This window comes from Mytilus edulis, chromosome 3 (genome assembly GCF_963676685.1).
Source record: "Mytilus edulis chromosome 3, xbMytEdul2.2, whole genome shotgun sequence".
In the NCBI taxonomy this organism is placed as follows: Eukaryota; Metazoa; Mollusca; class Bivalvia; order Mytilida; family Mytilidae; genus Mytilus; species Mytilus edulis.
The window spans coordinates 69,696,132-69,710,711 of NC_092346.1; the positions used below are offsets into that span (position 1 = coordinate 69,696,132).

Here is a 14,580-nt window from a genome sequence, read left to right on the forward strand (position 1 = left end):
GACGGTCTACAAAACGTATTACGAATCTGTGACAGTCATTCAATTGATAGTGTTGCAAACTCAAAATTAATACCGATTTTGAACAATTCTATATCTGTGTCATGTCCATTTTTTATATCTTAATCTCTAAAAAAAATTATTTGAAAATCCAGAGTGAATAATGAAAAGATAAACTTTTTTTTTTGGAGTACAACAAAAATGTACGAATGTACGAATGAACACGACCGGGTCGATATAATTTCGACAATGCTGGAAGTGTAGAAAAGACTACGGTGACAAGACACATTTTTTTAGTATTTAAATAGTGAAATGAATAGAAACTACGCAAATTTCAAAAGCAATCATTATTTGATTCTGCTTTCAGAAAATGTAGACATTAATTTCCAATATATATTTCCTAATATTGTTTTTAATTTCATATAATAGATTGGAATAAATAAATATTGCTAATTTGTTTAATGATAATGGCTGATGTTATTTATTTGATCGCCGGACCGGAGTCGTTGGCAATATTTATACAATTTGTTGCATTCTATCCACCTTACAACAACACAGTAGAAATCGATCAATAGATAGCTCATTTAGTATGCTGAATAAACCTAGTACAGTCCTAGAGAATTCCGAGTACAAACATGCGTCCAAAGGAATCATACAACCTCTCGTGTGTAGATATTTTTAAAAGGTGTACACTATAGGTTCCTATTTTTGACAGAAAACGAAACTAATTTATAAATTCTTATTGTGTCCATATAAGCAATTATTAGGATGTAGTCGATTTGTTTAATTCCATATCGAAGCTGGTGAAAATCAATATGGCTGCCGAAGGCTTAAGATCGACGGAATAAATGAAACTGTGTGTTAAATTGAATATTTTCTGTACAATTACGAATAAATGTAGGAAAACACATATTAAGGTAAGAATTATTTTGTCTGTATGATGGTATAAAGTTAGAATTAGGAAAACGGCATTGAAAGGAAATGTGTTTATGACGTTCATATTTGAAAAAAAATCCTCATGACTGTGTATTTACATAAGAGGGGGAAAAGGATTCAAATTGCCTCAATGTAATACATGGTTAGTATGGACGTCGGTGTTTATGTTCACGTTGTCATTTTCTTTAGAAATAGAAAACACGCTTGATAGCAATTAAAGTACTTATCTCAAAAAATTGAAAACCGTAGTATATTTACGTTTGAAATATACCCATTTGAGGTTGGTTCCTTTTACTTTTTTAACAATAGGTAAAAAGCTTTATAAAATGAAAATAGGATAATGATACTTCTTCAAAAAAATCAAGAAAAGACTTGTATGTTTCTATACTTTTGGTGGTTTCTTGAAGACAATTTAAAATGTTAAATCTGAATTGAGGTTTATTCCATTAGAAAATCAACTGGAACGATTTAAAGTATAAAATGCTTTCCAAGTACATATGTATCTATTTTAAAGGGCTAATTTATACTTTGTACTACAGACGCTGACGCTGTATATGAATAACATATCCATCCAATGATATAATATTTGTTTCACGTTTTTAAATGGGCAAGGAAATTATGGTTGATCGTTTTACGAATACACGTAGTTGCATATTCTTGAACCTTTTAATTTCCTGAATGCTTCATATTTGCTTCCATTAATTATTGAATTTGTTCTTTTAATACCGAACACAATGATTCATATAGTTTCCCTTAATATCATTTGTGACACGAACGGCACTAAATACTAAATATTTAATTTGCTATTGGAATTTTATTTCATAGGCTTATTCTATGAGTAATTAATCTGTGACTTTACCCTTTCAATAATATATGTAGTAAGCAATCAATGGAAATAGCCTGGACTATTGACGGGCCAATATTTCCTTATTTTTTCATGATCGTATTTACACAAACATCCAACCAAAATCCAGTTAGTATCAACCCACGTGGTACATATCCCATGGGTTTCATATTTCTAATGTATTATATTATACAATACAGTAACAATAATTTACATATACATATATATTGGAGGCAAATTAGAGATATTCGATTTTCGTTGACGTATAAATCGATGCATCTCATATGACATAATTTAATGTTCGTAGCTTGTACTTAATATGATTGCCTATTGGCAAAACTAACAATGATGCCAATTTTGAAATTACTATAATATTTCAAAACTCAGACATGTTCGCAGCTGCGGTGTAGGTGTTATTATTTCTAGAAACTGGCATAAAATTGCGGATTTCAGTCACGTACTCATTATCTGATTTCATTTATCACTTGTTGTATATCCATCATTCGGAATCTTTAAGATTTTATCTATGTTTAGAAGTAGATATTAATTTTTGTTAACATAAAACGAGGACAATAATATTGAAAAATCAATATGGACAAAATCTTGCTTACATGTATAAATCATTTATAAGAATATAAAGCTTTATAAGGACGTTTGTCTGTTTACTGACTGTTAGATATAAATCATTCCATACTGCAAGATTGTAGTTTGAAGAAAAACTCTAGAACGACAATCGTCTGTCTACTGAGTGTGAGATATAAATCACCCCCGAATGGACGACTGTTGATAGAATTTTAAAAGCTCTGTAAAATTAATCTTCTGTCAACTGAGTGTTAGATATAAATCATCTCTGACTGGACGACTGTTTTCATGAGTAAAGCTCTATAAAGATAATGTTCAGTCTGTCCACTGAATGTTAGATATAAATCATCTGTGACTGGACGACTGTTGTTAGTAGGAAAGCTCTATCAAGCCAATCCCTAACTAGACGAATATTGTAAAAAGTAAAGCTTAATAATTACATTAGATGTATGTTTCATTATAATACGTTATTCTGATTAGCTAACTGCACATCATGTGTTATTCCTTAAGCAGTTGTATCACACAATAAAACTTATCATTCATGATGACACGAGGTCCCATAATAAAGTGCACAGGTAAATTAAATAAAAACTTGATGTAAATCGTGTTTTCGTGGTCCTAGCTAAAAAATGTAATTATAAGTAATGAATGCTTCTTTTTGTAACTTCATAGGGTTGTAAAAGCGTTGACCGTGCGCACATTTTTAGAATACAAAATGTACTTCGGTCAACGCTTTTACACCTCAATAAGTTACAAAAAGAAGCATTCAATTCTTAAATAAAGATAATCGTCTGTCTACTAAGTGTTAGATATACATCATTCCTGACTGGACTACTGTAGGTAGAAGTAAAGCTCTATAAGGACAATTGCCTGTCTACTGAGTCGTCTGAGTGTTAGATATTAATCACTCCTGACTGTACGACCGTTGGTAGAAATAAATCCCTATAAGAACAATCGCCTGTCTACTGTATGTGAGTTATAAATAATTTCTGACTGTACGACTTTTTGTAGGAGCAAAGCTCTATAAGGACACTCGTCTGTCTACTGAGTGTTATATATAAATCATTCCTGACTGTGCGACTGTTTTCTGGAGTAACGATGTATTAGGACAACCATCTGTCTACTGGATGTTAGATACAAATCATCCCTGAATGCACGACTCTTGGTAGAATGAAAGCTCTATCAGGACAATCGGCTGTCTACTGTGTGTTAAATATAAATCATCTCTGATTAGACGACTGTCTTCAGGAGTAAAGCTGTATAAAGACTGTATGAAAGTTGGCTGTCGACTAACCATCAACTACTGCACAACTTTTGTCAGGAGTAAAACTCAATAATGACAACTGTCCGTCTACTAATCATCATATACTGCACGACAATTGTCTGGAGTAAAGCTCTATGATGAAAATTGTCTGTCTAATAATCATCAACTATTGCACGACTTTTGTCAGGTTTAAAGCTATATAATGACAACTGTCCGTCTACTAATCAACGCATATTGCACGACAATTGCCTGGAGTAAAGCTCTATAATGAAAATCGTCGGTCTACTAACTTAAATCATCAACAAGTGTACGATTATTGTCAGGAGAAAGCTTAGATAGCTATATAAAAGCACTCGCATTTCTATAGAGGGTTAGAGCTAAATCATATCCTACTGTTCGACTGATCTTAGAAGTAACTGAATGTCACATCTGAATCATCCCTGACTGATCGACTGTTCTGAGAAGTAAAGTTTTAGAAGGACAATTGCTTCTTCACTGAGTGTCAGATCTAAATCACACATTACTGCACGACTGTTGTCAGTCAGAAGTAAAGATGTATAAAGGTTATATTGTTATGGAGATTTATTTCCCCGAGGGTATTACCAGCCCAGTAGTCAGCACTTTTGTGCTGACATGAATTATCATTGATATGGTTATATTTATGATAAATTTACTGTTCACAAAATTTTGAGTTTTTGAAATACTAAGGCTTTTCTACCTCAGGCATACATGTAGAATACCTTAGCTGTATTTGGCAAAACTTTTAGGAATTTTGGTCCTCAATGCTCTACAACTTCGTACTTTATTTGGTCTTTTAAACTTTTTTGGATTCGACTGCCACTGATGAGTCTTTTGTAGACGAAACGCGCGTCTGGCGTACATACAAATTTTAGTATTGGTATCTATTATGAGTTTATTGTATAATTTGTCGAAAGGAGCTTGACATATCAAAAAGATATGTGTTAAACATTGCCCTTCGATATCTCTTTGAGGTACCTTGATATAATAAATCTATTGAAACAGTATCGTTCGTTGAAAAAACATATCATTTATTTTTAAAGTTCTAAGATGGAATTCGAGAAGTCGCTATTTAAGTATAATCTATTTATTTATAGATCTAGTTCATAAAGTTTTAATTGATTGAAAATATAAATACTTCAAAACAGCCATTTTTTTCTATATTTAGTTTTTCGAGTTCTTAACAACTGGAATAAAGTGAATAAAAGACAATACGCCCAGTACAATCCGGTATAAAACTAATTATAATTATCAGTGATATCCTTAATCCTACTAAAAATAGCACACTAGCACAAACCTGAAAAAACTAACTTATATACTTTTGCTATTCTGATTTGCAATAGCTTTAAATTAGTCTTTATATAACATCATTAAAATTCAAATCTCTACTGTATATAACTGGAAGCAGAATTTGAATTCCAATTTGTACTTTTGGATCATACATAATTTCATTGCGTACTGTTACATATTAGTCATGATCAAGTAAAAAAGGACAGAATGTGATACGGTGATAAATACACGATTATGGAGACCATAAAACTTTTGAATTTCAGTGTTATGTTAAGCCCACTAATAGAAAGTTCACAAGAGAGTTGATAAGCATATTTTTTTTAAAAGTTTCTATGTCAATTGTTAACATATCTTCAAACATATAGCTGTATTTGTGATATAAACATGTCTACGTTGTTTAATGTTGGTCATCCTAAACAATTCATAAAATTCGACCAAATTATTTAAAACTACGATGGAGAAGAAAGAGAGTGACGAAAACAAATTATTCAAAACTACGATGGAGAAGAAAAGGGTGACGAAAAATAGCAAAAAGGGCATTCAAACTTATAAGTCGAAAATAAAATGACACCCCATGACAAAAAACGGAACAGACTAAAAAAACAAACAACAGTTTACAAACCACAACATAAAAAGTTAAAGACTGAACAACTCAAATCTAACAAAAAACTCGTGGTAAAGCTATCTAAAAAATTAGGCTTTGTTTGAAATGTATATACATGTGATTATCTTTCAAGTCAGTGCAATGGTAAGCATAACAAGATATCGAACAAGATATCCAGACGAGAACATATATAATGGATGAGGCAGAAATCTTGTCTTGCGCAAAGAACACCTTCAGGTCCCTTAGAGAGTTGCCGATTGCTCTATGACACATCAGAGCAAAATTCTACAACAAGTGTTTTAACATAGAGAGCGTGGCAAAAAGAATCGGCATTAACGTCCCCATTTTAACCGAACTAAGGTGCTAATTTATAAATCAGACACAAACAAACAGACATGTCAAATAGCAAAGGTTTTTACACCAGGACGATAGAAGCACAGGAAGGACCATATTTTTGTTGATTTTGTTGAACGAGGAATACTGCTTTCTCAAAAGTTGCTAAGACAGGGCTATGAATCAATCAAATTAAGGTCATCACTCAAGAAATTTTACGGTCGCCATCATTAGCTGATTGACCATAATGACAAAAGTGTGTCAGAAATCATAACTTATATTCTTCCTCAGTTATAATAACCTTCCATCATTACCGAACTGAACAAAGAAATAACACGACGGGTTTCGTACACGGTGCAGCTAATGCTTACCCGTCCGGAGCACCTGATTTCACTCCCGGTTTTTAGTGGAGTTCGTGTTGTTTCTTATTTATAACTGTTGATGTAAATGTCCTTTTGTTTTGTGAGTCTTTGTCTACTCCTTTCGTTTTGATTGTTATTGTCTTCATACCACAACCAACCGCTGTGGTCTGAAGTTTATACAACAAGCTTTTCGAGTAAATTATCAAAACTTACTGTTGTCATATGGTTCAATAGACCATAACATAAATTACTGCATTGCATTTTTATCATTGTCGACGTCAGTCATTGATTTTACTGCCAAATATTTAGCTTTCCAGCGAACCTTAAGTGGATCTTGAAAACATTTTCGACTATAAAATCTTAAATTGACGTAGCCATAACTTCTGTAATTGATTTTAAACTGTGACTGTTAAATGCGTTTTGGAATAAATGCAATGGTCAGACTCTGCTGTACTTGCACAGAGCTTTTATACGGGTAAACGGGATTTTCCCCAATCAAAATCATGACTTCAATCAGAAACTTTAAAAACGTTTTGGATTAGAATACAATATGGTTCAACTTGGTTCTAATCCAATGTGACACGTAACGCCTCTTTTTGATAGTTTTATCAATTTAATTTAGAGTTAACGGTTGGGGTGAATGGGGTGATTAGCTACAAGAGCATATCAAGTTTTCGGGATACTTAAACTTTTTTTTTTAATTTGATTATTTTACGATAATTGCGTCAGAAAAGGAATAACAGATAAAAATGAGAATGGAAATGGGGAATGTGCCAAAGAGACAACAACCCGACCATAGAAAAAACAACAGCAGAAGGTCCGACACCAACAGGTCTTCAATGTAGCGAGAAATTCTCGCACCCGGAGGCGTCCTTCAACTGGCCCCTAAACAAATATATACTAGTTCAGTGATAATGAACGCCATACTAATTTCCAAATTGTGCACAAGAAACTAAAATTAAAATAATACAAGACTAACAAAGGCCAGAGGCTCCTGACTTGGGACAGGCGCAAAAATGCGGCGGGGTTAAACATGTTTGTAAGATCTCAACCCTCCCCCTATACCTCTAGCCAATGTAGAAAAGTAAACGCATAACAATACGCACATTAAAATTCAGTTCAAGAGAAGTCGTCCGAGTCTGATGTCAGAAGATGTGACCAAAGAAAATAAACAAAATGACAATAATACATAAATAACAACAGACTACTAGCAGTTAACTGAAATGCCAGTTCCAGACTTCAATTAAACTGACTGAAAGATTATGATTTCATCATATGAACATCAGGCACAATCCTTCCCGTTAGGGGTTTAGTATCATACCATCATAACATATATGAGAAGAACATAACCCGTGTCATGCCAACAACTGAATAAATGTGTTTAGTTCCGATGCAAAGACCCTATAAGTGAATCAATATTAACGCCAAAATATGCCATCTTTAATGACCTGACAACAGTATCGTAACTATATCCCTTCTTAATAAGTCTATTCAAAGAATTGATATTGAAGAGTTTGGTCGCCAGTAGAACATATTGACAATTTCGATTCTGCAAAAGCAATATAAAATGTTATTCCCTAATTATATTGTCTTTGTTTTAATGCCCTTTGAAATAATAACATTTTATTAGTATCGTCTTGAGAATTGAGAATGGGCATCTGAAATAGTTTGCTTTATGTTCAATAACAAATGTTTTATGTAAATTCAATGCGTTTTTCTTTTTGAAAAAGAGTCTATTTGCCTTTTATCATTAATAATAGATTTTTTTTACTGCATGATTTTAATTGGTTTAGTGTATGAAAAGTTCTCAAAAAGTGACAATGTCAAAAGACAGGTTTAATTAGCGTCATAGTAAAATTCAAACATGCATACAAAACTAAATGTTTACAATATACCCAAATACAAATAACATAACTATGGTGTTTCAATGTAATTTCAAAACATGTACTTATTAATGAAAAAGGGAAAGGAATATGAATATTAATTATAATGGTCTTTTATTTCATATGTTAGTTTCATGTCACTGGTTTTGCATGCAAATAATGTTATTTCTAATATACCAGTCTTTTCATATCTATAACACTAATTAAATATACGTACTGTGGTCTAAAAAATAAAAGTAAATTAACTTGAATTCGTTTTGTTTGCTAATATGCCGGCATTAAAAAATGTCGTACAGTTTAATATATTGATTTCTAAAACAACTACCATAATAAAAAGCTGATATATATTATAAAACTCCTATCTAGGAGTGGGTTTATTAGTATTTCCTACACGGAGACTCTGAAGAGAATGACTTTATTTTGCTAAGCAACTTGGCATTGATGACTTGTTGCATTTTTTGTTGGTTTTTTTTAGTGACTTAAGATTGAGACACAATGTTGACTGCTGTTCTCCTTTTTTTTTACTTTTTACCTAGTATGTCTGTTTGTTTTGTTCGCGCATCCTTGTCGATATGATGCAGTTTGATGCGATTGTTTTAATATCTGAGAGGTTTGGCTAGCTATAAGACCAGGTTAAATCCACCATTTTCTACATGAGGAAATACATGAACCAGCTCGGGAGTGTGAAGTTGTTGTCCATTCTTTTGATGTGTTTTATCTTTTGATTTTGCCGTTTAATTGGGGACTTACCGTTTTGAATTTTCCTCGGAGTTCGGTATTTTTGTGATTTTTATTTTTTGTAACGTTTTAAAAGCGCTTTTACGATCTGACAAGCAACTTCTTTCTGATGTTTTCTTATAATCTGAAATAAGATTTCGGGTATGCAAAAAACGTGTTCAAGTTCTTGTTAAAAAATAAGAAATATTTACCAAATAAAAATAAAAACACCTAAAAAGCGGTGAAAGTGAAGTTACGGTACCGCTATAAACGTCTGTGCTATTTATGCCAATTGTATGTTTGGGAACAAAACTGGATATGGCAGAAATGAAATGACCAAAAAATAATGTATGCACATGTATGTGGAGAGCTACTGCTAACTAGAGATATTTTGAAATAAAACACGTTTGCATTGCATATAATGTACAGGTAGGTTTATTTTGGTTTTAGTATGATAACAGGATTAAAATCTTAGATGTTTACCTTTATTTATATTTCATTTCAGTGAAATGTAGGGATTGTAACTAACTCAAACGAAACCCAATTTTACTTGTGTTTTAATTATTTTATTCGTTATGTAAATTAATGTTAAATTAAACAGGTGTTACATGTTCGATTGTCGTTAAAATGCAAACATTTTTGTCAAATATTTCTGCCTGCGATTTTTTCAAAAGTTGATACTCTGTTTATATTACTTATAAGCTTAACCCAGAGGAGGTGTTTCGTTTTGCACACGGCACGCATATTCAAACTATATTATCGATCGCCGGAAGTCGGTTTGTCAGTTGAAAAATGGCCGTCGAAGTATCAACAACTACAAGCGCTTGGATAGATTCATCTGGAATTTGGCTTTTTTGCATTGAGAAGAATGTTTTTAGTATAGCAATGAGAGATTGTCCAAGTATAAAAGTTAATGTACGTGTAGGACACGTAGCTCCATCAGACAAAACCATCATGAAACACCTCCTCTGAGCTTAACCGTTTGAATAGATATTAAAATAGAAGAATTTCGTTAGTGTAAAGCACCAAACGTTGTTCAGGGATAAATTAAGAAATGTAGTTTTGCATTTTTTTATAAGAGAAGGTGCATAAATCGATGTCGTTTTGCTACTTAGTTGATGTCTCGTATATCTATTATTTTGATTTTATAATAAATATCAAAGTTACACAAATTACCTCCCAAAAAATGATCACTTTACAAAAAGACCCACCGATTACCTACCTTTTTCAATTGTCTTATTACTGACCTAAGTTTTACCTTATCGACTATTTTTTTTTAAGTTCCAGTGTGACTTGCAATTAAAATGATATGTCACTTGTGTAGTTTTAACCATATTAAATTGGAAATTAGCTCAAAGACTTTTAAATTTATAAATATCTGTTATTGTTTTTGCTCATTTTGAAATTTGGGTAAACTATTTCTATTGAAAACTTACACAAGGACGTTGATGTTATGTTTACATATGAAGACGGTAGAAAGTCTGTACCAGGTTGTTTTCCTTCATGTTAGCGTTTTGAGTAATTTACTGTAAGCACTTGTAATAAAACAGAGACACTAGTTTTTGCAACGACAGAATTTTAAAACAATCAATGTTTACATATTTAGTATAAGTGATTTGCAATATCTGTCGTTGACATTATGTATGTTAATTCTGAATGCTTGGATATCAAATATATTTCAAGTCAAATGTGTGTCCTTTTTTACTCTTTTTAGTAGATAAGTGGCTGTTACATAAATGCAAGGTCAAATTCTAGTAATTTGTCTCATTGATTTTGATTTTTGCACATACTTGTTGGAGTTTTCATTATTCCACGTTTTTGAATTCTTCCTTTTTTCCATTATTGCATGACTATGTTGATGGACGATGTTGTCTGTTGTACTGTCCAGTATTTTCCATTATTGCATGACTATGTTGTACTCTCCAATATTTTCCAGTATTTTTCATTATTACATGACTATGTTGATGGATGATGTTGTCTGTTGTACTGTCCAGTATTTTCCATTATTGCATGACTATGTTGATGGATGATGTTGTCTGTTGTACTGTACAGTATTTTTCATTGTTGCATGACTATGTTGGTGGGTTATGCTGTCTGTTGTACTCTCCAATCTTTTCCAGTGAGTATTTTCCATTATTGCATGACTATGTTGATGGATGATGTTGTCTGTTGTACTGTCCAGTATTTTCCCCAAATTTCTGTTATCCTTTGTATGAAGTACTATGAAATTGATTTACCTGTATTGCAATCCATTCCAATTAATAATATAATCATTAATACGGAAAACTAAAAACAAATTTGCAATATTTATAATCTTTGTCTTTGATACAACAAAACATTTAGGGATTGCTCACATAACTTAAACTTTTTCAAAGGACATGGCAATGTCATTTGTGTTTACAGAGAAAAGTCAGAATCGATCATACCCATTGATCAGGATCATTTAGTCACGAATTTCACATTGTTTGTCATGAAAAACATAAATGCATATATTAGTTCGTGTTAAATTTTAGTAAACAAGGAAATATAACTATCCAAATATCAACAGAATTTAATATTTAAAAAGTCATGTAAAGTGTTCTTTATATTGATTATTTAAGAAGAAGGTACACCTGTATATCTTTTCTATGAATGTAACAAAAATCAACTGAACCCCTTTTAGTCTACTATTCAGCAATTCGCGTGAATCACATCGATAACTGATTATAAATTTGAACCTTCTGACATATTTATTTAAGTTGATCTTATTATTAAAATTCTTTCATTGCTTACTTCTTTTCAAAAGGAGAGTACGAATTGCTTTAGAAGTGCATACACGGGCCACTTGTGTTGTAGTTGGTAATTATCAGGATTCTTTTGCTGTTATATTCATGGAAGCTATATATGCCAATACATGATATATATTTCATTTAAGTATTGGAAAATTTAATAAATACTCTAATTCATCCTTCCCCCACATTTTTACTCGGATGGTCGTATCCTTTTATAAATTTATCATATTATCACACATCATAAATTTCAGTAGTTCGATTAATTTACGCATTTTTAAGCATTTCATGTTGTAAACATTCCATATAAAATGGGATTGATTGCAATTTATTCGATAATTGTTTTCTGCTTCTCACAAAATAGTCGACATTAATCCTAGGCTATTTCATCTACTTCGATGGCTTATCTGGTTAAAGAATTCCATCGGAGCATTACGTATTGGCTCGTTCCTGTATACAATATTCAGGTAGGCGTGCAATCAATAGACAAAAAGACAGGTTTATGAACACCGAAGGAAATTGTTTAGCTTGCTTTTTACAATGACTAATGCCTGGAAATGTTTCACCTTTGACTTACAGTAATTTCTGTAACCAATAAAATTCATATTGATCAGTCTGCAAAGAATATGACGCAATGGAAACAACAGGTTCGCAATAACTGTTGAAACTGATATTTAATTAAATAGTCAATGGAAATCAACACAGATACGCAGCACTAAACTATGTTGACAAAGATAAGAGAAAACCAATTGCTTATTGTTTTATACCCATGTCATCTATTTCCTGGTCCTAGGTAACCTAATCTGTCAATCTAAAAACAGCATTTGATCCATTAAATCTGACTGGCTCACGCGAACGCAGCAGTTGTAGTAAGTGGAGCTGCCGGAAAAACACAAAAATCAAACTTAAAACACTTAGAAAAATACAAAACTTGTGAAAATTACATATGGAAGAAATAGTAAATAATTACATGTCTTTAATTTTCGCTGTGTCTTACAATCTTTTTCTTTGAACACCATAGTTCATCAATACAAAGTATTATCCAGATATTTAAAAAAAAAAACAACAAAAAAACACACAATTCAAATCAAATTTCACAATTAAAATCAAATTTTTTGATAGAATTTATTAAAACTAAGATGTTTGTGACCTATCATTGCTTATTTTTTACACATTAATATCATGACTTAAATGGAGAGGTGTCTTATTGGCACATGCATCTCATCTTCTTATTTATATTATATATCTATAGTAATATTGGTCTGTTTGATTAGGTTTGTGCTTACAGGCAGTTCCTCGTGTAAAAATCATATCTAAAGAATTGAAAACGTCATTTCTGCGACAACAATAACTGTAAGGAACATATTGATTACATATCGTTCAACGATACCAAGCGTTTCACTTAACAATAACCTTGACGTGACATTGGAGATTATTATCCTTTCTCATCTGACGTACAACTTTTGTCTGATTTATATCAGAAATGTCCACAAAAATCTTCGATCTTTGCAACTGTATCCATTTACTGTCCAAATCTCTAAAATATAATTGTGTGTGTTTAGGAACAATCAATAACGTACGGTGATATGTTTTATCATTAATACATCAGAATACAGATATTAATTAATTAATCTATGTTCAGCGATGACTGTTTTAAGTAAATATATTTATTTGTTTTATAATAGTTAGAAAAATATCAAAGTAAATTGAAAATCAATGCACCTGTATCAAATCAAATTAAACGGTAAATATAATAGTAAACCGGTCTGTTATTGTAGTCTGTGTTCTGTAAATATAATAGTAAACCGGTCTGTTATTGTAGTCTGTGTTCTGTAAATATGATAGTAAACCGGTCTGTTATTGTAGTCTGTGTTCTGTAAATGATAGTAAACCGGTCTGTTATTGTAGTCTGTGTTCTGTAAATATAATAGTAAACCGGTCTGTTATTGTAGTCTGTGTTCTGTAAATATAATAGTAAACCGGTCTGTTATTGTAGTCTGTGTTCTGTAAATATGATAGTAAACCGGTCTGTTATTGTAGTCTGTGTTCTGTAAATATGATAGTAAACCGGTCTGTTATTGTAGTCTGTGTTCTGTAAATATGATAGTAAACCGGTCTGTTATTGTAGTCTGTGTTCTGTAAATATAATAGTAAACCGGTCTGTTATTGTAGTCTGTGTTCTGTAAATATAATAGTAAACCGGTCTGTTATTGTAGTCGGTGTTCTGTAAATATAATAGTAAACCGGTCTGTTATTGTAGTCGGTGTTCTGTAAATATAATAGTAAACCGGTCTGTTATTGTAGTCTGTGTTCTGTAAATATAATAGTAAACCGGTCTGTTATTGTAGTCTGTGTTCTGTAAATATAATAGTAAACCGGTCTGTTATTGTAGTCTGTGTTCTGTAAATATAATAGTAAACCGGTCTGTTATTGTAGTCTGTGTTCTGTAAATATAATAGTAAACCGGTCTGTTATTGTAGTCTGTGTTCTGTAAATATAATAGTAAACCGGTCTGTTATTGTTGTCTGTGTTCTGTAAATATAATAGTAAACCGGTCTGTTATTGTAGTCTGTGTTCTGTAAATATAATAGTAAACCGGTCTGTTATGTAGTCTGTGTTCTGTAAATATAATAGTAAACCGGTCTGTTATTGTAGTCTGTGTTCTGTAAATATAATAGTAAACCGGTCTGTTATTGTAGTCTGTGTTCTGATCTGTTAAATTGGTCTTAATGGTTAACTAGGATTACTTCAAAAAGTGTGTCATTAAAATTTCCAAATAACATTTTAGCAAACATGTATTTTAAATTCACTGATTCCACGCATAGAAGGCTAAAGGGTCGCAGCAGTCCATTCCATTATTCAAAAATATCCATTTCATTATTCAAAATTGGCTATTTCTCAATTTTCGCACGTATTTTGGCATTTAGGTCATCCGTAACCCCTCTATATTAGTCATTGTGGCACATATCGTTTATACTCAGT

At 31.9% G+C, this 14,580-nt stretch overlaps 1 protein-coding gene across 3 annotated transcripts in view; it reads left to right on the forward strand.

Annotated features, from left to right (window-relative positions):
* The first annotated feature begins 604 nt into the window (after positions 1 to 604).
* The window catches only part of LOC139517278 (sodium channel protein para-like), a 111,012-nt gene continuing 97,036 nt past the window's right edge, over positions 605 to 14,580 (forward strand). For all 3 annotated transcript variants that reach the window (XM_071308175.1, XM_071308177.1, XM_071308176.1), the window contains exon 1: positions 605 to 914. The gene's annotated coding sequence lies outside the window, so the exon portion shown is untranslated. The remainder of the gene's footprint in view (positions 915 to 14,580) is intronic.